We start from the raw sequence: 24,912 nt of genomic DNA, 5'->3' as shown, positions 1-24,912 counted from the left end.
CTTTAAGAGCAGCCAAAGAAAAGGAGTAAGTTTATCCACAAAAGGGGGGAAAAAAAGCAATTAGATTTCTCAGAGGAGCAATAAAAAACAGAAGGACTAAATACAATGCTCAGAAAAATTATGTCATTCTAGAATTATATTCTCAAGTAAAACATCAAGAAATTGGGAAAAACAGACCTTTTCTAACAAAAACTCAGAGTTAACTTCCAAATGCACAATAATGTCTTCTTTTAAAGAAGTTAAAAAAAAAAAGACTCAAGTTTCATTGATACTCAAATGAAAGAAATATCAATTTAACAATTGGCAATCTTGGGTAGATATACACAAATACTGATTACTGTAGCAAACAACAATAATGTCATATTTATTCAATATTTTAAAAAGCTAGAGTTCAAATGTTGAACAAAATACCATGGAAACAGGAAGATGGGATTGCATTAAATCACTCCAAATACCTTGTATTATTTGGGAGTGGGCAGAGTTGTAAATAATGTTGAGTCTTACCATCAAGTCTATGTAAGAAGATATAAAGAATAACTCTAGAATAATAAAAGTAGTATATGCTAGAGATTCTTAATTGAGGAGGACATCACCTCCACATAGAGGAAAGGGGGTGTGTTTGGAAATATCAAAAGCTTTTCTGGTTGTACCAATTAGAGGGGATGGGATTACAGATGTCCTTTTCCACTTTTAGAGTGCCACCCAATGACAGGCCTGATCCAAATGCCAACAGCACTGCTATGGCTTGGGTATGTTTCACAGTGTCTCCCAAAAGTCCATGTATTGGATGCTTAGTCCCAGAGTGGTAGTATTGGAAGGAGATATGAAATTTTTAAGAAGGGGACATGATAGGAGGTCCTGAAGTCATTAGGGACCTGCCCTCAGAAGGGATTATGGGAGCCCAGATTCTCTGTATTCCATTCTAGCTATGTGATGTTTGGCTTGCCATTATGCTGTTAAACCTTCGCTAGGTGCTGAACCAATGGAACTACCCAATCTTGGTCTTTCAGCTTCCCAAACTGTGAGCTAAATAAATCTTTCTTCTTTATGAATTAGTCTGCCTCAGGTATTTCATTATAGTAATGAAAAATGGACTAATACAGGTGCCAACAATGAGAAATACTGTATATACCTATAAAAAATGATATTAAACTGAATATAGAAATTAAACAACACAAAAAGAACTATTTGTAGAACTGCTTTAAATTGCAGATTTAAAGATGTGTTGATCTGGAGCTCCATACATACAGATTCTACATCAGCAGATTTGAGGTGACCCCCTGGCCTATTATTTCAATACCACCTAAATGACTCTGATTCAACCAACAGAGACTACAAATCACACTTTGAAAAAGACTACAGTCTAATGAAGGTTAGTAAAATGACACAGGAATGGGATTTAAGAGATTATGATTACAAGGGAAGGCTATGGAGGAAGTCATGCCCAGGGCCGAGAAGAAATCTAACCGTAGGGATTAAGAATTCATGTGCATATATCAGCAGGGTGTGCACATGCCTATAATCCCAGTGGCTCAGGGTCACGAGTTCAAAGCCTCAGCAATGGTGAGGCACTAAGCAACTCAGTGAGACCCTGTCTCGAAATAAAATACAAATAGGGCTAGAGATGTGGCTCAGTGGTCAAGTGCCCCTGAATTCAATCCCCTAAAAAAAGAAGAATTCATGTGCACATATCATTAACTGTTCCCAAATAAGAAAATTCTTTTTTGTATGCTGGCAAATGTTTAAAAACCAGCTTGAGAAAATGAGAGCAGACCAAGTCTTGAGTTGCAGTGCTTCAGTGATGTAAACACACCACCAGAGCAGATTACAACCTTCCAGCTAAACTGGCATATCTGAATGCAAACATGGGCATACAGGCTCATTATGTCATTAGTTAAAAAAAAAAAAAAAAAGGTGGGTGGAGGGGGCTTCAGGACATCACTGATTAAAATGCTACCATGTAGCTTTTGTTTAATATAAATGCAGGCTAACACCTCCCCACCAGTATCCCTGGAGAATGAAGACTTGCATTTTCCAGGCAACAGGATAAAATGTTAAATGGAAACAATATTTTAATTTTAAAAATACTGTGTATTTATTAAGTATATGGTATAAAATTTAACATTCCCAGCTAAATCAATATTGCCAACTACATCAATTACCTATTAATTGTCTTGACGTGATGAACTTAAAGGCTACTGAGGATGTAATGCTATTTGTCTGTACCACGGGGTTTTTAACCTGGGGCCCAAGACTGGGCTGCAGCGAGCCCAAGAACCATGTTTACACATGTGAGAAGAAAGACTACAAGCTTCCATTGGATTCCTCAGAGATGTTCCTAACTCACAGGTTAAGAATCACTTCTCTAAATAAGTACAGGCTGTTCTGCTTATTTAATTTGAAAGATTTGAGTTTTCTCCCTGTCTCTTATCAGGTTGTGAGTGGTTAATTCTTACTGTCAGCCTGATGCTTAAATCCACCCTCACCTCCTAATTTGTTCAAAGTTAGAGAAACAATAAGTGAGCATGTTAGAAATGAATTTTAATTAAATCACTGAGGGCTTCACCTATTAATACAGTGAATAAAAACTAAAAGTGTGAAAACTGGAGGCTAATATATAAAAATAAACTGAATACTTATTTATGTGGACAACCAGATGTTCAGATTAAGTATAATAGTACTAAAACAAGATATCTACCCAATAAGATCTTTTTCCCATTAGAAGCCTTCTATTTAAGGTAATTTCAACCTTAACAAAGGAATACCCATACTTCCCCACTTATCCATAGATTCACTTTCTGTGGTTTCAGTTATCTGTAGTCAACTTTGGTGAGAAAATGTTAAATGGAAAATTCTAGAAATAATGAATTTATAAATTTTAACTTTTTTATAGCAGATTGTTATAACTATTCTATTATGGTTATAGTTGTTAGTCTCTTACTGTACCCAACATATAAATTAAACCTTATCATAGGTATGTACATTAAGGAAAAACAGTATATATATGGTTTTCTATGACCCAAGGTTTCAGACATCCACTCGGATCTAGGAACATATTGCCTGCAAATAAAATCTGGGTTGTTGGGGAGGGAGAAGAGGGATGCCTTAGCACCTATAAATTTCAGAATCCCATTTTTTGCAATAAGTTATTTCAAAATAAAGTTATATAGCAGCAAATTTCATTTTTTTAACTTAAAATCACATTTACATTGGGGATAAGAGAAAAAATTACTGGAACATGTGCCTACACTTCAGGGCTGGATATATATCTTTTATTAAAATCAATGAAATGAGAAGGACATACATATGTTTTTCCATGATATAAAATTCCACAGTAAGTTAAATATATTTATAAGACAGATTAACTCAGCTTCATCATGTCTTTCAGTATCACTGACGAAGCACTACTATGAAAGATATTTTGAAACAGTTTTTTCTGTTATTATATAAATTTTTTCTACTATTAACTTCTTTTTTCACTAAAAATTTACCCATTACAAAAGACCAATATGAATAATACCATTCTTTTTTCATATTTCTCCTGTTTCCAACACCTTTTAACAGCATCTCATTTGCTTGTTACTGCTGGCCATTTACTTCAATATGTAATCTCAGGGGATGACAACCTGAGGGGCAGGGAAAGGCAGTACAAATTCCAAGGACACACTGATCTAGAGTAGGCCTTAGATGAAGACAGCCGGAACCAAGAAACTGAATGGGGATAGAGAGAAATGGTTAAAATTCTATTATTCTAGGTTGTTGTCCTCCAGAGCAGAAATTAACAAGGGCCACAAGTTCTTGCATCAAAATATGATATCTAAAAATAGTCTGCTATCTCCAGTGAGATCAGTTCAAGTTACTGTCAAAGACTTGGGTCTCTAACTGCTGCTATGCCTCTCTCATCTTGTCTTTGGCCTCATAAATATGTTCTCCCTATCATATTCTCTGAGCTGATTCTATTTCTTTTCCCAAAATTTGCTCTTTTTTCCCCCTCCTGTACATCTGTCCGGGTTATTTCATAAGTTATCTGAGAATAAGCAGTCTTAGTACCAGGTGGCCTCAGAGACCTAAGTCCAGCACTGCTAGAGACAAATGGTCCATTCCATTATGGTCCTTCCTTTGAGGACTGTTCTGGATTCTTAAAGTACAGCAGAAACACAGCAATTTAATTAGCAAATACAATGTGGCCCTTGTTAATTTGTCCAGACTATTTCTTGTTAGTATTCCCTTAACAGTACAGTATAACAACCAAATTTTACAACTTATAGACATTATAAGTGACTTAGTAATTATAAGTAATTTAGAGATGATCTAAAGGGTATTGCATAAGTTTATGCAATTATGAGGCTATTTTTGTAAGACATTTGAGAATCTGCAGATTTGAGTATCCATGTTGAATCCCCGAGATATTAAGAAAAAACTATATGTAAATTAAAAGATTAAGATTTCCCTCTGCTTTACTTAGTCATTCTTTACTTATTCTTTAGAAGCACTTCCTCCCCTGAAATAAACAGGTAAGCAGGCAAGATGATATACATGTGAACATCAACACATACAAAGGCAATATGTGGTAGTGAGTGTATACTGTTTAAATCCTGCTCCATCATTTATTATGAACACATAATACATGTATTAGATGTATGACAGTGGGCAAATTCCTTATTCACATGCTAGTTCCCTTATACAAACTGGAGATAATGAGGTAAATTACCCCAGAAGGCTGTTATGAAGGCTGAATCAGTCAGTACTTATAAAAAGCTCAGAATAGTTCAGGCAGATACTAAGTGATCAATAAATTATCAACTATATTTTATTATTAATCATACATAAATGCACAAAATCCCATTTTAAATATGCAGCAAGATAGGTAATGTCTATTATCATTTTAATGTTATGTTTCCCAAATAAAGGTAAGTAAATATTTTCATAATCAGAAAAACACTTTTATTTAAAAGTTTAAACAATTTCAGTGTATATCCAAAGCCAAGAGTGAAGGGTGGAACTTTTTTACCTTTTGTTTTCTACCATGGTAACTCAGTAAGTGTGACTCAAAATAGGACACAAACTGAAAAAATATTAAGAAATCTATATTAATTTGCTTAAAATGTACTATACTATGTGTTTTAAGTAAAAGCAATAATTGTATTTAAAAAAAAAAAAAAAAAGCATCTAAGGGGCTGAGGATGTGGCTCAGTAGTAAAGAACTGGCCTCACATGCATAAAGCCCTTGGTTCCGTCTGTAGCACCTTGGAGGAAAAAAGCAGAAGCTTCATCATTGTCTCATAAGATGAAGGTTTATGTAAAACAAATAATAATTTCATAAAAGAAAAATTAAAATTATGTTTTAGAAATATAAACTGATGAATATATAATGTTGTATAGTGCACTTACTTATTTTTGTTCTCAAAATCAAAAGTGGAAGCCAGAGCTGGGTACAGTGTTGCACCTGTAATCAATCTCAGCAACTCAGGAGGCCAAGGCAGGAAGACTGCCAAGTTCAAAGCCAACCTGGGAAATTTAAGGAAAAAAAAAAAAAGTCTTGGGACACAGCTTAGTGGTTAAGTGTCTCTAGGTTCAATCCCCAGTGCTGGGAGGGAAAAATTGGAGTAGAGGTTTAGGGTGTCAATAAAGTAACGTCAGAAAGCAAATAAATTTATTTTATCCTTAACTGATAAGTGGTGATGTATAGTCAATAATGGAAAGAAAGAGGAAAGGGGAAGATAAAAAGGAGAAGCAAGAGAAAAGAAGCACACAGAGGGTATTTTCTTGGTTTAAAAAAAAAATCAAAATATAAAAGGGTATATGCTCCTCTGGAAGAAGCTACCCCACCCTGAAATAGGAAAGTTGAATAAAATTCAAACTAGGAGAAAAGAAGATGAGAGGGATGGAGAAAAGGCACCTAAATATTAGAGATTTCTTTCATTTTAATAAAAATTTAATGCTGCTGGTCACACATTTACCAGGAAACAATCAGTTATGGAAATATCCTTATTTTATAATCAATAAAACTATGGAAATATTTATTTGCTATAAATCAAATATTTATTTTCAATAAATCAAACTGTCATCTGACAGTTTTTATATATAGCTAATTTTTTATGGTTTTCCAAACATGTTTCCACTCCATTTTATATAAACTGAAAGCTTTAAAAATTTTAGTCACAATTGGAAAAGAAAGAAAGAAAAACTTATAGTTATCCAAGAGAAGCAACCAGTGTAATAGCACCAGTTAATTAAGAACATGCTGATCATGTTGATATAGTACATCCTAATATAACATTTAAGTAGACTTAGCAGGAGGGTTAGGGGCAACGGTGACAAAGTACTTTACCTCAAGTGTGCACAACAGAAATACAGTATTATAATAACTATTCAGTAATACCTTACTTGTTAGGAAAACAGACTTTCTGTAAATCTGAGCAAATGAAATGAAATACTAGCTCCAAATGCATGATTTAAAAGATGAGGTTGGTTTGGTATTTGTGAAGTAAACCATAAGCAGCCAACAACAATGAAGGGACTGAATAATAGGAAACCTAAAATCATGACCTGACGCATTAACTGCCATTCACAAAAGCTGAAAAGCAGAGGCCACAAGCAAATAAAGTGAGTATGCTGGTGGTAGGGGGCCTGGGAGGGCAAGCAGTCAAAAGAGAACAGAGTGGCAGACCGCAAAGGTCAGAGGCAGTGACAGCCACAGTAAACAGTCTGAGAAGGCTTGGAGTACCTGGGCCTTCAAAGGTGTTATGTTCAGAAACTGCCAAACACAGTTAAAGGTATGATATCTGTCACACAAATTGCAAATATTCTCTAGAAACATGCCAAGAGCATTTTTAAAACATCTGGAAGTGAAAATGTGTGTGATTAACCAAGAAATGCTTCTAAAAAACTGAAAGACACAATCATTAGAAAAATGTGTATCTATTGGACGAATAAACAAAATAGATCAATGGCATTCAAATTTAGAATATGTAAAAACAGCAACTGACATCACTGTGAAGACACTTTCAGAACAGTCAATATGGAGAAAGAAGGGTTAGAGACTCCTATCTGATGCTACACAAAAAAATTCAGGTGTTATAAGACTTAAATGTAAAAGACAATATTAATAAAATATTATAAGAAAACCTGTTGCATTTTCATAATCATGGAGTGAAAGATTTCAAGAGAAAAACAGCAACATAATTATGGATTCCCTGTGCCAAAATAAATAACTAGAAAATGGACAGTCAGGTATGATAGCACATGCCTGTAAATCCTAAAGCCTCAGGAGGCTGAGGCAGGTGAATCACAAGTTCAAGGCCAGCCTCAGCAACTTACCAAGAACTGTCTCAAAAGAATTTAAAGTGTGTGTGGGGAGGGACAGCACTGGGGCATATCTCAGTAGTAGAGTGCCCCTGGGTTCAATGCCTAGTACCAAAAAATGCAAGTAAAAGATGACACTAAGTAACAGTTTATATAAGAACTACAAATAAGTTAAAACATTAAAATACATTTTTTGGTGTATTGATCTGACAAACAAATGAATGAAGAACATGAATGAACAGGAAAATATAAAAAGAGGCTATCTTCATATATTCATGATGGGGATATAAACTAGACCAACAATTATTAAAATAGCAATTTTAAGTATCAACACTTTAAAAAACAAAATCTTTAACCCAACAGCTTCACTTCTAACAATCTATTCATTCTAAAAAATGTGCAAAAATATGCTTCTGTATTTGCTGCAATAATGTTTATAATAAAAGGCATTTAGGAAAACATCCAAATAAAATTACGATAAATTCATACAAGGAAATACCATATGAAGTACAGTCATGTGTACTAATAAAATAACATTTCTGTAACATGCTATTAAAGTAAAAGCACAAGTTGCACAATGATACAGCATTAAAAATAACTATATATATGTATATATATATATATATATATATATATATACACACACATATATATGTGAGGTATGTAGTATATATAGCATGAAAATAACTATATATATATGAAAATAACTATATATAAATATATATATATATGTACACACATACAATATGCAAACTCACATAAAAGGATACATACCAGTAACCTGTGGTTATATATAGGTAGTAGGGAAAAGAGAGGAAGAAGGAAGAGACTCCCAATTTTTTGGTTGTGGATTTTTTGTTTGTTTGTTTGTTTTGTTTTTTTGGTACTAGGGATTGCACCCAGAGACACTTAACCACTGAGCCACATCCTCAGCCCTTTTTATTTTTGAGACAGAGTCTCACTAAGTTGCTGAGGCTGGCTTTGAATTTTCAATTCTCCTGCTTCAGACTCCCAAGCCACTGGGATTACAGACTTGCCACTGCACCCAATTGGTTGTTTAAATTCTTAAAAGCATGCATTATTAGAGGGAGGAAAAAAAAAGCAAAATTGTATGAAATTTGTGCTAGTGACTTCTAAAAGCATTTGCAATTTATGCACAACTGTTGCAATTTATGTGCAACTGTTGCAATTTATGCTCAACTGAACAGGAGAAACTGATGAGGTAGTTAGTTTATCTACAATTTAAGTTAAATTATTCAAAGTACTGGCAGATTCTGAATCTCTTGAAAGCTGTACAGTGTCATATCAGGCACAGAACCAAATGAAAGCACAATGACTTCAGTTTTATTGTTTTCCATGAAAACATGTAAGAGAATGTCTAAGACTTCTAATTGAAAAAGAGTAAGATTTATATGAGGACATGCAACTCTGTTAAACCACATGTATTTTACGTGTATTTTTCAGTTAGTATTTTTGGCATTTCAAAGTAAGCATATTTAAAGATTTAATATATTAAGGCAAACAACTACTCATATGAGAGTGACAGAATGCTTATGGGACTTTACCAGAACACTCATTTCAGATTAGGGTCTGCCCCATTGAGAATTCTGCAATGCTGACAACCAGTCTCTTTCAGTGATTTTTTTTTTCTTTTTCCCATTTCCATTCAAGCAAGAATTCCTAGTGGGAAGCAGATGAAAATCAACAATCTCCTTTATGTGTAGGGGCTTAAAAACATAATATTTAATGATTACAAAATACCCTACAGCCTTCAAAAATATCATATTTGCCAATTATCAAGAACAAACTTATATTCCCTAAACAATGGACTTTTTGTATCTTTAATAAAATATTAATTCATGACCAATAATATATTAAAATGTCTGCCGAAAACTAAAAAATAAATATTAAAAAATTATCTCTCTTAAAAAAACAAAAACAAAAAAACACTAACGCAATGAGCTATTTTACAAAACTTTGTAATTTCTATCTGAACATATTTTGCCCTTGATTCAACATGTAAACCCTCCAGAATACAATGATGATGGTGATAACCCCACATCAGGAACAACCACTGAAGAAGCACCTCTTATTGAACACGCACGGTGTGCCAGGCATTGTGCCAGAAACTTTATGTGTGTCTCATCTATTCCACAGTGGCCCCAGGAGGTAGAAACACTATTATTCTGTCTGAGAGATAACGCATTCAGAGATGTTAAAAAAAATTTTGAACTCAGGCTGTCTTGATTCTAAAACAAAACAAACAAAACTCCCTATGCTTTAAATCACCAAATTACCCACAACCAAAAGATTATTTGAATTTATTCATTATGTAGATACCATATATACTTTCTACTGCCTTACATAAAATTTAAGATTTAATTTTGAATTTTACTTGTGCCTACATTTCATTTTTGGAGAAAACATCAGAAGAAGCTTAAAAATTCATCGATTACCTCACTCAACAAATATTTAGCGCCAGGCACTGTGCAAGATGTTCTCATATAATGAGTTCTTGGAGGAAGATAGTCTAATGTGGAAGAAAAACAAATACAGAACTGGAAATTGGTATGTTGCTATAAGAGGACCTTCTTCAGATTATAGGGAAGTCAGGGAAAGATTTTCTGAGGACACAATTGTGATCTGACATTACACACAAAATATATGATTTTTAATCAAGATTTTGTGCCCTTGAAATACATAAAAATAACATTTTATTTCCTAATTCTTCATATCTGAAACAAAAATAAAAATACTGATTCCACTACAATAGCAATTAAAACCTACCACCATAAGAGTTAGTGTTAAGAGTACATATAATACCAGTTCAGATATACATTTATGAAATCAAACAACTTTCTGGAATTCTTATACAATTTAACATAAACAACCACCACCAAAATGATGGATGCCTCTGTATCCATTCAAGAAATAATATAAATTTCTAATGGAGAACTAGTATCATATTGGCTGGCTTTGAACTTTAAATCCTCCTGCCTCAGCCTACCCAATCTCTGGGATTATAGGTGTGTGCCACTGTGCCCAGCAGCACTTTAATTTTTGAACACTGCTATAGATCCTTTATTTTAAAAATGTAAATTAATGATTAAATTTGAAAAACAAGGATAAAAAGAAACTGGTGGCTTGTTTAATATTTGTCAACAAAAAATTTACTGGACCATGATGTAAGCCTTTTCTGTGATAATTAAAATATTAAAAATACAAGAATAATAACTGTATGAAATATGAACATCATTAGTGAATTATATTTGTCTATATGTTTATACTGAAGTTCCAAGTAATCTATTAAAACTAGAAAAAGTGTTGCTTTTTAAAAATTTAGTTTGAACCATATAATAAAAAGCGTGTTCAAGGTATAACTGTCTTATGTGTCAGTAAGAATTAGGAAGAACACCACTTGTGACAGGCACTAAATACTTTTGACAATACAGATAAAGGTATTAATAATATTCCAATGAAGGTCAGGCTAGTACTACCTGAACACTAGAGGGCTCGAGGTGGTAAGCAGAAGCCTTAAATCCAATCAAAGGATGAAAGTATAAAAGGAAAGGCTGTTTCCAGTACTTGCCACAATGAATTCTCACTAACAATGACAAAAAACAGGGGAACAATCTTGCTTCTATCCTTGGGTTGCCTCGGAGTTTTGTTTAGGCCAAGGAGAGGAGAGAAAAGTCTACATGAGCACACTAACCTAAATGAGAGCAGCTCCTGTTTAAGTAGCTTAGGAACTTAATGAGTTAAATGAAAGGTATTTGGGGCTATGTCCTGCAAAAGACAGCCCCAGCCCCTCACAGCAAGGCCAAACTAGCCTGGCAAGGACTTCTACAGAGTCTAACTCTAAGGCACAGTCACATTACTCAAAGAAATCTGAGTACTTATGTAAAAACTGTGCCAAAAAGTTAAGAGCTCCTGTTACAAGCATACATTTTAGAATTTATTACAAGAGACTGTTCTCAGTACGACCTCTGTTCTCATATCTAGGATCAAGCTGGGTGACTAATATTTATACAGGGGAGGGTTTAATCTGATTTTTCAAAAGGCATTGTATATTTGTGGAAATATTCAAAGGTACGCTCACAAAAAGAAAACAAGCTGGTGAGTTTTAAAATAGGAACCCAATCCTGTGGCAACATAAGCAGTCACAATTTACCTAGATTTACCTTACAAGCTCAATACCTATATAACCAACTGGATAACGTCACTGGACCCCGTGTTATTCACCCCACCAAAAAATCCCTCTGCTGTTCCTCAGGTGTAATGCCATGCCATCCCCACCACCTTCCAAGTACCCAAGCCAGATCACCCTCAATTCTTTAGACTTTCACTGCCCATCCTCACCTCTTCTTCATGGAATTCCAAATGTCTGCCCCATCTTTTTATTTCTGTTTCCACCTCCCTCAAGTTCAGGCCACCATCATCTCACCTCTGGAGTACCGCGACAGTCCCCAGTCTTGACTCTACTTTTATTTAATTTCCTCTTTAATGAGTAATACAGTAGGTTTTTAGCTGCCAAAAGTATGGCACCTGGACAAATAGAGTAGCAAGGACAAGCTTTACCCTTTCACGGGAAGAAACTAAAATAAAGAACAAGATATTAAACAGCGGTCCACAGACATTAAACATCAGGTAGTACACTACAATGATCCCTGAAAAGAGAAAAATCCTACCGATCTCTAGAATTGTCCCAACTTATAACCTAGAGATGATTTCCAGGTTCAAGGCCAAGCAGGAAGAGCCAGGTGGAGCCTGATGGCCTCCTGGAGTTGAGAAGATGAACCTAGGACTATGGAAAACTAAGGCAGCTGGAGAGCAAGGACAGAGAATTGCCAGAGGAGAGGAGATGTAGGGCAGTGAGCTCCCAAGATCTGCAGAGTCCCTCTCCATCTGGTTTCAGCTCCACACTGATTCCCACAGGCTTGTGAGGTACAGAAGCACCAAGCAGGTGAGAGAGAACAATGCCAAGAGCTCCCTGGGGCTAGGAACAGTTCATGTTCCCACTACCAGAGTGGAAAACCACAATTTAAGAGGAGGAGCCTCAGAAAAATATTGCCTTTGTATTGGGAAAAATTAGCCCTAACCTACAGGCAACACTGTACTAACCTAAATAAGCTTCAAAACAATCTCAAAAGGATCTGTTTCCCAAATAACTTTACTGCATCACAGAACAAAGCTCAAGAATTCTGATAAGGGGCTGGGGATGTGGCTCAAGCAGTAGCGCGTTCGCCTGGCATATATGCGGCCCGGGTTCGATCCTCAGCACCACATACAAACAAAGATGTTGTGTCCGCCGAAAACTAAAAAATAAATATTAAAAACACACACTCTCTCTCTCTCTCATATAAAAATTTAAAAAAAAGAATTCTGATAAGAATACAAAAATATCCAACATAAGGTAAAATTCACAATGTCTGGAATCCAATAAAAAAAATTAATGAACTTGTAAAAAAAGTAGAAAAATATAGCCCAAAAAATGGACAGAAATGTCTATTAACAAAATAGATCAAAGAATAGATAAAATTAAAAAGATTCATTAACTAAAAAAACTAAACAAATGAAATAGGGGGAAAACACTAGGATAAAATGAATGATTAGTTGCAGGATAACTTCGAGAGGCCTAATCAATAGGGAAAAAGAAAAAAGTTTTCTGATTAATTGCCAAAATATTTTCCCAAATTTGATGAAAACTATAAACCCAGAGTTCTAAGCAAGAAATCATGCAACCAGCCTCAATGAGAGGGACATCATAATCAAATTGCTTGAAATAGTGATAGAAAAATATTAAAAGCGAAAGGAGGGAAAAGGCAGGACAGAGGACAAAGAATGAATGACTTATGATTGGAAACAATATAAATCAGAGTACAGTGAAGCAACATTTTAAAATAATTAAAAAAATAGTCAAGCTTGAAATACCAACTCACAAAACAATTTTTCATAAATGAAGGCAAAATACTATCAGACTAACAAATACTGAAAAAATTAATAATTAAAAATGGAGAGGGATTTTCATCAAAACAGTGGAAAGATTAGTAGAGAAAGGAACTGATGGAGAGGGAGATGGGATGGAAAAAGGGAAGAACAGTGGAATGAATTTCACCAAACTTCTGTGTACTATATGAATACACAATAGTGGATCCCAACATCAGGTATATCCACAAGACAATAATTAAAAAACAACAACAACAACAACAACTATAAATAAACTGCAGAAAGATCAGTAGGTGGAGGGAAACAGGGGAGGGTGGAAGTCCTGAGAACTGAATTAGAGCAGATTATATTTCATGCTTTTGTGATTGTGTCAAAATAAATCCTAATGTCTTATATATATATATATATGTAACTAAAATAATCAATATATATATTTTATGTATTATTATATATAAAACTAAAAAGAATAAAAAAAATAATCACCATAGATCTGCACTACAAGAAATACTGAAGGAAATCCTTCAAAAAAAGGAAAAATGATCCCTGGCAATACTATGTATTATCACAAAGCACTAAAGAACATCAAAAATGCTAAATATATCTTATTTTTCAAATCTCATCAAGATAACTGACTAAATTGAAGACAACAAGAGAGTATTATGGAGCTTATACTATCTACAAGTATAATGTGTGATGATAAGAGCGCTAAGGACAGAAGAGAGTAACAGAACAGTTGTTAGTTCCATATGCTACATGTGAAATGGTATAAAATCACTTGAAGGATGATAGTGATCAGTTAAAGACATACTGTTAAGTCCAAAAGCAATCACTAAAAATATAAGAGGTATAGCTATTAAAATCAATAAATGAGATAAAAATAGAATTATAAAAAAATGCTAAATTCAAAAGAAGATAGAAAAAAGAAGAAAACAAAGAATAGATAAATAGAAAAAAGTAGTAAGACCCAACTACCTATAACTTTTAGTGTAAATAATCTAAACATGCCCATTTAAATGGAAAACAGACTAAAAGGAGAAAAAAGCAGCAGCAAGCCTCAACTATATGCTCCCTACAAAAAGTACACAATAAAGACACAAATAGGCTAAAAAATAAAAAGGAAGGAAAAAGACACTAATGCTAACACTAGTCAGAGGAAAAGACACTTGTGCTAACACTAGTCAGAGGAAAAGACACTAGTGCTAACACTAGTCAGAGGAATACTGAAGCAGCTATATTAATATTGGCAAAGCTGATGATTTTAGAACAAAGAATATAACCAGGAATGAAGGTAGTCATTTCACAATGATAAAAAAGGTCAATTAATTTAAAGACATAACATCGTAAACATTTATTCATTGAAAAAAAGCTTGAAATACATGAAGTAAAATCCAGTAGAAATATAAGAACAAACAGGCAAGTGCAATTACATCCAGAGGCTACAACCTTCTTTCTCTACCAGATACAAATTGAAAGAAAACCTGTAAAGATGAACAAGACTTGTACAACACCATTGATGTGACCTGACATTTATTCAGCAATTCAGTTCAACAATAGCATAATATGTACATATTCTTTTCCACGACACAGAGTATATGGAATACTCTGACAATTCAAAGTTCAGGAGAGATTATGGGAAAGCTGAAACTCTTATATGCTGCTAAGAAATATGCAAAATGTTGCAAATACTTAGGAAATTCCTTAAAAAAAAAAAAACTAAACATACACCTAGAAAACAATGCTGTAACTTCATTCTTAAATACCTACCCAAGAACCTAAGAAAGAATTGAATGTGAATTTTCATAACAGTATAATAGCCGCCAACATGCAGGAAAAAAAAACTGAAATATTCTTATACTAGTGCTATGGTTTGGATAAATGTCCCGCAAAGGCCCAAGTACTAAGGTTTGGTCCCTAGTCTATGGGCTACTGGGAGGTAGTAGAAACTTTAAGAGGTGGCCCTATTGGGAGGAAGCCCAGTCTCTAGGAACAGGCCCTTGGTGGATATACTGGGACTCTAGCCCTTTCCTCTTTCACTTTCCAGGCTCCATGAAATGAGCAGCCTCCTCCACCCTGTGTTCCCCCCATGATATTCTGCATTGTCAGGCCAATCAACCAGGGACTGATACCTCCACAACTGTGAATCAAAATAAACCCTTCCTCTTTTTAAGTTAATTATCTCAGTTATTTGTTATGGCAACAGAAAACAAAAGGTGAATAGATAAACACAATATGGTGTATCCATAAAACAGGATACCACTCATCAATGAAAAAATTTATCTATATATGCAACAATAAAGATGAATCTCAAAACTTCACACTACATGAAAACCAAACACAAAAGACTATATATTTTATGATTCCATTTAAATAAAACTTTAAATAAAAAACTTTTTAATTCTAATTTGTTATAAACGACAGCAGAATGCATTATACTTCATATTATACATATAGAGCACAATTTTTCATATCTATGATTGTATGCAAATTAGAGTCACATCATTCATGTCTTCATACATTAGGGTAATGATATCCATCTCATTCCAATGTCTTTCCTAATGCAATGTCCCCTCCCTTCCCTTTGCCCTATCTAGAGTTTGTCTAATCCTCCCATGCTCCACCCCAAACCTCATTATGAATCATCATCCTTATATCAGAAAAAACAATTGGCATTTGATTTTGGGGGGATTGGCTAACTTCACTTAGCATTATATTCTCTAACTACATCCATTTACCTGCAAATGCCACGATTTTATTCTCTTTTATATGCTGAAAATATTCCATTGTGTATACATACCACATTTTTCTTATCCAATCAATAACCAAAGGGCATCTAGATTGGTTCCACAGTTTAGCTACTGTGAATTGTGCTTCTATAAATACTGATGTGGCTGTGTCCCTATAGTGTGCTATTTTTAAGTCCTTTGGGTATAGACCGAGAAGAGGGATAGCTGGGTCAAATGGTGGTTCCATTCCCAATTTTCCAAGACATCTCCATACTGCTTTCTATATTGGCTGCACCAATTTGCAGTCCCACCAGCAATGTAGGTGTACCTTTTTCCCCACATCCTCACCAACACTTACTGTTGTTTGTATTCATAATAGCTGCCATTCCGACTGGAGTGAGATGAAATATTAGAGTGGTTTTGACTTGCATTTCTCTAATTGCTAGCCATGATGAACATTTTTTCATATATTTGTTGATTCATTGTATATCATCTTCTGAGAAGTGTCTGTCCAGGTCCTTGGCCCATTTGTTGATTGGGTTATTTGGTGGTTTTTGTTTTGTTTTTTTGGTGTTGAACTTTTTGAGTTCTTTATATACCCTAGAGATTACTGCTCCATGTGATGTGTGAGGGGTAAAGATTTGCTTCCAAGATGTAGGCTCTCTATTCACCTCACAGATCGTTTCTTTTGCTGAGAAGAAACTTTTTGGTTTGAGTCCATCCCATTTATTGATTCTTGATTTTAATTCTTGCACCAAAGGAGTCTTATTAAGGAAGTTGAGGCCTAATCCCACATGATGGAGATCTGGGTATACTTTTTCTTCTATTAGATGCAGGGTCTCTGGTTTTATTCCTAAGTCCTTGATCCATTTTGAGTTTTGTGCATGGTAAGAGAGAGGAGTTTAATTTTATCTTTTTGCAGATGGATTTCCAGTTTCCCCAGCACCATTTATTGAAGAGGCTATCATTTCTCCAATGTATATTTTTGGCACCTTTGTCTAACATAATTGTAATTTTGTGGGTTAGTGTCTGTGTCCTCTATTCTGTACCATTGGTCTACCCATGCCAATACTATGCTGTTTTTGTTACTATTGCTCTGTAGTATAGCTTAAGGTCTGGTATAGTGATGCCACCTGCTTTACTCTTCTTGCTAACGACTGCTTTAACTATTCTGGGTCTCTTATTTTCCAAGATGAATTTCATGACTTCTTTTTCTATTCTGGGTCTCTTATTTTCCAAGATGAATTTCATGACTTCTTTTTCTATTTCTATGAGGAATGATCATTGAGATTTTGATTGAAATTGCATTAAATCTGTATAATGCTTTTGGTAGTATGGTCATTTTGGCAATATTAATTCTGCCTACCCAAGAACAAGGTAGATCTTTCCATCTTCTAAGGTCTTCCTAGATTTATTTCTTTAGCGTTCTGTAGTTTTCATTTATAGAGGTCTTTCACCTCTTTTGTTAAATTGATTCTAAGTTTTTTTTTTCTTGAGGCTATTGTAAATGAGGTAGTTTTTCCTCATTTCCCTTTCAGAGGATTTCTCACTGGTGTACAGAAATGCCTCTGATTTGTGGGTGCTGATTTTATATCCTGTAACTTTGCCCAATCCATTTATTAGATCTAGAAGTTTTCTGGTGGAATTTTTTAGGTCTTCTAGATATAGAATCATATCATCAGCAAATACTGTAATTAGAATTATTTTCCTTTCTGTATCCCTTTAATACCTTTCATCTAATTGCTCTGGCTAGTGTTTCAAGAACTAGAAGTGAGGAAAGAGGGCATCCCTGTCTTGTTCCAGTTTTTAGAGCGACTGTTTTCAATTTTTCTCCATTTAGAATGATGTTGGCCTAGGGCTTAGCATAGATAGCTTTTAAGTTGAGATATGTTCCTGTTACCCCTAGTTTTCCTAGTGTTTTGAACATGAAGGGGTACTGTATTTTGTCGAATGCTTTTTCTCCATCCATTGAGATGATCATATGATTCTTATCATTAAATCTACTGATGTGATGAATTACATTTATTGATTTCTGTATGTTGAACCAACCCTGGGATGAGCCTGACTTGATCATGGTGCACTATCTTTTTGTTATGTTTCTGTATTTGATTTGCCAGAATTTTATTGAGAATTTTTGCATCTATGTTCATTAGAGATATTGGGCTAAAATTTTCTTTCTTTGATGTGTCTTTACTTGGTTTTGGAATCAGGGTGATATTAGCCTCGTAGAATGTGTTTGGAAATGCTCCCTCTTTTTCTATTTCCTGAAATAAATTGAAGAGTATTGGTATTAGTTCTTCTTTAAAGGTCTTGTAGAACTCGACTGTGTATCCATCCGGTCCTGGGGTTTTCTTGGTTGGTAGGCTTCTATTTCATTGCTTGAAACTGATCTATTTAAATTGTGTATATCATCCTGATATACAATCTGGACAAATCAAATGACTCTAGAAATTTGTCAATTCCTTTGATATTTTCTATTTTATTGGAGTACAAAATAATTTCTAGTTATCTTCTGTATTTCTGTAGTGTCCTTGTGATACTACCTTTTTTATCACATATGTTAGTAAATTTGAGTTCTCTCTCTCCTTCATTAGCATGGCTAAGGGTTGGTAATTTTATTTATTTAAAAAAAAAAAAACAGGAAGATGGCGGCGAAGGGAGTGCATCACCCCCGTGTGCCGCGTCACTGTGCGGGAGAATGACGAGTTAAAACAGCTGAAGGCTGTCTTGTTGGGAATTTCCAGCGAAATTGAGGTGCTCCAGAATCTAGTGGAGGGATTTTCATCGCGTGAGGATCGGCGGCAGGGGCTCGGTCGCAGGCGATTTCTCCGCACGGAGGGTCGCACGGCTTGTTCGGCGGATTGCCCCGCGGCCGGAGTCTGAGGCATGCGCTGGGAAGCGGCGAGGTGGCGGCGAGGAGGTGCAGCGCTGTGGATTCTGTGGGCTTCTGCCAGTGGTGGAATGGCTGCGCTCAGTGCTTAGTTCTGGGTTTGAGACGGAGGAGGGAAGCGGTCCAGTTCGGTTCTCCACACCGGTCAGTCCATGGAGGAGGCCAGCGGCCACCATCTTGGAGAGCTGACGTAAGCATCCCTGTTTTCTACTTATCTCAGCTCATTCAGCTACGGAATAGGTGATTTCAGGCTGTTATTTGCCTGCGTCTTGCAGACAGATAGCTCAGGCTCAGGACTAGAGAACCCGCGGAGACAGCTTCTTGGAGCTCGCCCCTAGCAGAGCGTGCTCCAAGCTCTGAGCAGCCAGGTTCTGGTTCCCGGAGCTGCTTTGGTCCAGGGCTGGGGAACCTGCGGAGACTGCTTCTTGGAGCCTGCTCCTAGCGGACCGTGCACCGAGCTCTGAGCAGCCGGGTTCTGGCTCCCGGAACTGTTTTGGCCCAGGGCTGGGGGAACCCGCGGAGTCTGCTTCTTGGAGCCCGCTCCCAGGAGAGCGTGCACCGAGCTCAGGGCGGCCGGGTTCTGGCTCCCGGAGCTGCTTTGGCCCTGGGCTGGGGATCCCGAGGAAACTGCTTCTTGGTCCGGGTCCTGCTGGGTGCTGTGGGGGCCAGAGGGGCAGAGTGGAACTGCCGCCTGCACCCAGAACAGGCCAAGCAACCCGCCAGCGTGGTATCACGTCACCCCAACTGCAGCTGGGGCCAAAGAGAGCAGCCGCCCACGCCTGGATCAGGTCCAGCGACCCGATGGTGTGGTAGTCAAGTCACCCCATTTGGAGTAGGGGCCGAGCAGAGCCGCCGCCTGAGCCTGCAAGGTAGGCAGACCTGCAACCCACCAGCGGGACAGGCCCGGTGGCCTGCCAGCGTGGTGGACACGTTGCACCGTTTGGAGTGAGGGCTGAGCGGGGCCACTGCCTGTGCCCGGAAAAGGTCCAGCGATCCACCGGCGTGGCAGTCAAGTCACCCCATTTGGAGTGGGGGCCGAGCACAGCCACCGCCTGAGCTCGCAAGGTAGGCAGACCGGTGGCCCACAGGCAGAATGGGCCCAGCGCATCCGGATCATGCCCAACGACCCGTGGGGGGGTCGTTGGGGGAAAATTTCAAAAACACAACAGTTTTACCAAGCAGAAAGAAATGCGAGCAGTATGAAAAGACAAGGCAAGAAAGGACCACAAGCAATGCAGGTCACCTCAACTTTAGAAGAGGTAATAGCTGCAACAGATGGAATGTCAGATAAAGAATTCAGGATATACATGCTTCAGATGATCTGGAGTCTCAAGGAAGACATGAGACAGCAAAATCAGACAATGAAAGATCACTTTGACAAGGAATTACATAAACAAATCCAAGAAACAAAGGATCAATTATACAGGGAGATAGAGGTAATAAAAAACAAACAAATAAAAATCCTAGAAATGCAGGAAGCAATAAACCAACTTAAAAACTCAATTGAGAATACTACCAGCAGAGTAGAACACTTAGAAGATAGAACATCAGACAATGAAGACAAAGTATTTCAACTTGAAAAGAACATAGACAGCTCAGCAAGACAGTTAAGAAACCATGAGCAGAACATCCAAGAGATATGGGATAACATAAAGAGACCAAACTTAACAGTCATTGGGATACAGGAAGGCATGGAGGTCCATACCAAAGCAATAAACAATCTATTCAATGAAATAATACGAGAAAACTTCCCAGACTTGAAGAATGAGACAGAATCCCAAATCCTAGAAGCCTACAGGACGCCAAATGTGCAAAATCATAAGAGATCCACACCTAGACACATTATAATAAAGATGCCCAACATACAGAATAAGGAGAGAATTTTAAAAGCTACAAGAGAAAGGAAGCAGATTACACTTAGGGGTAAACCAATCAGGATAACAGCTGATCTCTCAACACAGACTCTGAAAGCTAGACGATCCTGGAATAATATATTTCAAACACTGAAAGAAAATGGGTTCCAGCCAAGAATCGTGTATCCGGCGAAATTAAGCTTCAGGATAGAAGATGAAATTAAAACCTTCCACAATAAACAAAAGTTAAAAGAATTTGCAGCTAGAAAACCATCTCTTCAAAAAATCCTTGGCAAAACATTACAGGAAGAGGAAATGGAAAATAACAATGAAAACCAACAGTGGGAGGTAGGACAATAAAGGGGGGGAAATAATCAAAGAAGAAAACAAATCAGGTTTAGTAACATTAATAAACAACTATGGCTGGAAGAACAAACAATATTTCAATAATAACCCTAAATGTTAATGGCTTAAACTCACCAATTAAGAGACACAGGCTAGTTGAATGGATCATAAAACAAGACCCAACAATATGCTGCCTACAGGAGATGCATTTGATAGGAAAAGATATACATAGACTGAAGGTGAAAGGTTGGGAAAAATCATATCACTCATATGGACTGTGGAAACAAGCAGGAGTGTCCATACTCATATCAAATAAAATAGATTTCAAGCCAAAGTTAATCAAAAGGGATAAAGAGGGACACTACATACTGCTCAAGGGAACCATACACCAACAAGACATAACAATCATAAATATATATGCCCCAAACAATGGAGCAGCTATGTTCATCAAGCAAACTCTTCTCAAGTTCAAGAGTCTAATAGACCACCATACAATAATCATGGGAGACTTCAACACACCTCTCTCACCACTGGACAGATCTTCCAAACAAAAGTTGAATAAGGAAACTATAGAACTCAATAACACAATTAACAACCTAGACTTAATTGACATATATAGAATATACCACCCAACATCAGCAGTTACACTTTTTTCTCAGCAGCACATGGATCTTTCTCAAAAATAGATCATATATTATGTCACAGGGCAACTCTTAGACAATATAAGGAAGTAGAGATAATACCATGCATCTTATCTGATCATAATGGAATGAAACTGAAAATCAACGATTAAAGAAGGAAGGAAAAATCATGCAGCACTTGGAGAATGAACAATAGGTTACTGAATGAAGGAGGAAGACATCAAGGAGGAAATTAAAAACTTCTTAGAGTTAAATGAAAACACAGACACAACATATCGGAATCTATGGGACACATTGAAAGCAGTTCTAAGAGGAAAATTCATTCCTTGGAGTTCATTCCTTAAAAAAAGAAAAAACCAACAAATAAGTGATCTCATACTTCATCTCAAAATCTTAGAAAAAGAAGAGCAAAACAACAGCAAAAGAAGTAGAAGGCAAGAAATAATTAAAATCAGAGCTGAAATTAATGAAATCGAAACAAAAGAAACAATTGAAAAAATTGACAAAACTAAAAGTTGGTTCTTTGAAAAAATAAATAAAATAGACAGACCCTTAGCCATGCTAACGAAGAGAAGAAGAGAGAGAACTCAAATTACTAGCATATGGGATGAAAAAGGCAATATCACAACAGACACTTCAGAAATACAGAAGATAATCAGAAATTATTTTGAATCCCTATACTCCAATAAAATAGAAGATAGTGAAGGCATCGATAAATATCTTAAATCATATGATCTGCCCAGATTGAGCCAGGAGGATATAGACAACCTAAACAGACCAATAACAACTGAGGAAGTAGAAGAAACCATCAAAAGATTACCAACTAAGAAAAGCCCAGGACCGGATGGGTATACAGCAGAGTTTTACAAAACCTTTAAAGAGGAACTAATACCAATACTTTTCAAGCTATTTCAGGTAATAGAAAAAGAGGGAGAACTTCCAAATTCATTCTATGAGGCCAACATCACCCTGATGCCTAAACCAGACAAAGACACTTCAAAGAAAGAAAACTACAGACCAATATCTCTAATGAACCTAGATGCAAAAATCCTCAATAAAATTCTGGCGAATCGGATTCAAAAACATATCAAAAAAATTATACACCATGATCAAGTAGGATTCATCCCTGGGATGCAAGGCTGGTTCAATATACGGAAATCAATAAATGTTATTCACCACATCAATAGACTTAAAGATGAGAACCATATGATCATCTTGATAGATACAGAAAAAGCATTTGACAAAGTATAGCATCCCTTTATGTTCAAAACTCTAGAAAAATTAGGGATAACAGGATCACACCTCAACATAGTAAAAGCAATCTATGCTAAGCCACAGGCTAGCATCATTCTAAATGGAGAAAAATTGAAGGCATTCCCTCTAAAATCTGGAACAAGACAGGGATGCCCTCTATCACCACTTCTGTTCAACATAGTCCTCGAAACACTGGCCAGAGCAATTAGACAGACGAAAAAAATTAAAGGCATAAAAATAGGAAAAGAAGAACTTAAATTATCACTATTTGCAGATGACATGATTCTATACCTAACAGACCCAAAAGGGTCTACAAAGAAACTATTAGAGCTAATAAATGAATTCAGCAGAGTGGCAGGATATAAAATCAACACGCATAAATCAAAGGCATTCCTGTATATCAGGGACAAATCCTCTGAAATGGAAATGAGGACAACTACTCCATTCACATTATCCTCAAAAAAAAATAAAATACTTGGGAATCAACCTAACAAAAGAGGTGAAAGACTTATACAATGAAAACTACAGAACCCTAAAGAGAGATATAGAAAAAGATCTTAGAAGATGGAAAAATATACCCTGTTCATGGATAGGCAGAACTAACATCATCAAAATGGCGATATTACCAAAAGTTCTCTATAAGTTCAATGCAATGCCAATCAAAATCCCAACAGCATTTCTTGTAGAAATAGATAAAGCAATCATGAAATTCATATGGAAAAATAAAAGACCCAGAATAGCCAAAACAATGCTAAGCAGGAAGTGTGAATCAGGCGGTATAGCGATACCAGACTTCAAACTATACTACAGAGCAATAGTAACAAAAACAGCATGGTACTGGTACCAAAACAGGCAGGTGGACCAATGGTACAGAATAGAGGACACAGAAACCAATCCACAAAACTACAACTATCTTATATTTGATAAAGGGGCTAAAAGCATGCAATGGAGGAAGGATAGCATCTTCAACAAATGGTGCTGGGAAAACTGGAAATCCATTTGCATCAAAATGAAACTGAATCCCTTTCTCTTGCCATGCACAAAAGTTAACTCAAAATGAATCAAGGAGCTTGATATCAAATCAGAGACACGGCGTCTGATAGAAGAAAAAGTTGGCTCCGATCTACAGATTGTGGGGTCGGGCTCCAAATTCCTCAATAGGACACCCATAGCGCAAGAGTTAATAACTAGAATCAACAAATGGGACTTACTCAAACTAAAAAGTTTTTTCTCAGCAAAATAAACAATAAGAGAGGTAAATAGGGAGCCTACATCCTGGGAACAAATCTTTACTCCTCACACTTCAGATAGAGCCCTAATATCCAGAATATACAAAGAACTCAAAAAATTAGACAATAAGATAACAAATAACCCAATCAACAAATGGGCCAAGGACCTGAACAGACACTTCTCAGAGGAGGACATACAATCAATCAACAAGTACATGAAAAACTGCTCACCATCGCTAGCAGTCAGAGAAATGCAAATCAAAACCACCCTAAGATACCATCTCACTCCAGTAAGATTGGCAGCCATTACGAAGTCAAACAACAACAAGTGCTGGCGAGGATGTGGGGAAAAGGGTACACTTGTTCATTGTTGGTGGGACTGCAAATTGGTGCAGCCAATTTGAAAAGCAGTATGGAGATTTCTTGGAAAGCTGGGAATGGAACCACCATTTGACCCAGCTATTCCCCTTCTCGGTCTATTCCCTAAAGACCTAATAAGAGCATGCTACAGGGACACTGCTACATCGATGTTCATAGCAGCACAATTCACGATAGCAAGATTGTGGAACCAACCTAGATGCCCTTCAACAGACGAATGGATAAAAAAAATGTGGCATTTATACACAATGGAGTATTACTCTGCATTAAAAAATGACAAAATCATAGAATTTGGAGGGAAATGGATGGTATTAGAGCAGATTATGCTAAGTGAAGCTAGCCAATCCC

The 24,912-nt window shown here is 36.4% G+C and overlaps 1 protein-coding gene across 5 annotated transcripts in view; it reads right to left on the bottom strand.

Annotated features, from left to right (window-relative positions):
• Positions 1 to 24,912, bottom strand: part of MAP4K3 (mitogen-activated protein kinase kinase kinase kinase 3) — a 198,672-nt gene that overhangs the window by 140,451 nt on the left and 33,309 nt on the right. The gene's annotated exons all lie outside the window — the stretch shown is intronic.

The sequence above is a fragment of the Spermophilus citellus genome (genome assembly GCF_964194105.1).
Source record: "Spermophilus citellus genome assembly, chromosome: 13".
Classification (NCBI taxonomy): Eukaryota; Metazoa; Chordata; class Mammalia; order Rodentia; family Sciuridae; genus Spermophilus; species Spermophilus citellus.
The sequence above is the reverse complement of the archived record's forward strand: the minus strand, read 5'-3'. Positions and strand labels throughout refer to the sequence as shown.